This window comes from Genypterus blacodes, unplaced genomic scaffold, assembly GCF_046128005.1.
Source record: "Genypterus blacodes isolate CSIRO-AG114 ecotype Tasmania unplaced genomic scaffold, CSIRO-AGI_Gbla_v1 ptg000065l_1, whole genome shotgun sequence".
NCBI classification, from domain to species: domain Eukaryota; kingdom Metazoa; phylum Chordata; class Actinopteri; order Ophidiiformes; family Ophidiidae; genus Genypterus; species Genypterus blacodes.
In genome coordinates, this window is record NW_027466877.1 from 421728 (window position 1) to 423118 (window position 1391).

The window sequence follows — 1391 nt, forward strand, 5'->3', positions numbered from 1 at the left end:
ATTTGGCCTTCAATCACGTTATTAAGGGACACTTGCAACTCAATGAACGGTGGTTACGTGTGCCTCTGTTAATGTTTACCAGGGGACTCTGTGTCTGTGGTGCATGAGTAAAAATGATAATGATGGGGCCGCTCAATGCTCAATAATTAATTGAGTTAAAAATCTTTAGCAAAATCCAATCACAGCGTGCCGGCTTCATGTTGTGGTCTGTGTGAGTGATTCAACATGAACCTCAGCAGAGGATCTTCTTCCTGTGGTCAGAGGGACTGCTTGACTGTTTCTCTTTGCTCTTAATCAAAGCCTGATAACCAAGACAAGTCTTATAGTTCAGGGTTCGAAGTAGTTCTAATGGATCAATTACCAGTATCACCTCAAGCCAGAAGGTTTTGGGTTCGCTTGCAGAGACCTTTGGTGCAGATAAACCGTCCTTCACATAATCTAAAGACTGTGGGTTTGAGGACGGGTTTGTAGGACCACGCCCCCCCCCCCCCCCCCTTATAGCAAGAAGGTTTGGGGTTCATCTGAAGAGGACGTCCCTCTGTACTTGTAGGTACCTGGTCAATCTCCTAATGTGAAAGTCATCAATTTAAGTCTTATTGTTGTCGTCTTTCACCACAGTTCATGTCTGCTCATTGCGTGACCTAAGTGTCTATGATGACCAGATTAAGAACCAGAGTATAAGAACTCAACATAAGGAATAGAATAACACAAAGGTGTTAGTGGGCAACGACTTAAGTTAGCTGAGGATGATAGAATACCGTTACGTCACGGCCACAGGATTAACAAGGATCAACAGTGGGAGTACACATTGTAAATCAACTCAGAGCTGCACTTCCTCCACAGGCCTCGTTGGCGCAGTAGGCAGCGCGTCAGTCTCATAATCTGAAGGTCGTGAGTTCGAGCCTCACACGGGGCAGACTGTCTTTTGGTCTTTGATTGATAACTTTAACTCATTCATGACTTCCCACATTGTTGCAACTTAAAAAATAGTGAGATTCCTCTTTTCTTGCGCTGTAGCTTTAAAACTTTAATGTGTTTAGGAGTAAAAAGTGGAACCTCAGCTGCTAGGAAGCAAATGTTCAGCAGAGTGGGTGTCAAACTCTGAGTGTACTTTGAGATGGTACATGAACACATTTGGTAGAAATATATTTGTAAACATTCAAACACAGTTCATTGATCAGTTCATGATGTTGATATCTGTCTAACATCTCATTTGCCTCCCAGCAGACATGACATTTGTGTCATTCCAGCTGCTTAGAAGAAGCTTTGAGGGGTGAAGCAAACGTCTTCACGGCAGCTTGGAGTGGCGAAACGGTGACTAATTTATGCAAAGAACAAAAAGAAAACCCGCAAGACAGACTACAGCACAGAGACATAAAGGCGGGGGAGGG

General features: G+C 43.7%; 1 non-coding gene across 1 annotated transcript; it reads left to right on the forward strand.

The window, feature by feature from the left end:
- The first annotated feature begins 843 nt into the window (after positions 1–843).
- Positions 844–916, forward strand: trnam-cau (transfer RNA methionine (anticodon CAU)). Its single transcript has one exon. It is a non-coding gene; the product is annotated as a tRNA-Met (tRNA).
- The last annotated feature ends 475 nt before the right edge of the window (positions 917–1391 follow it).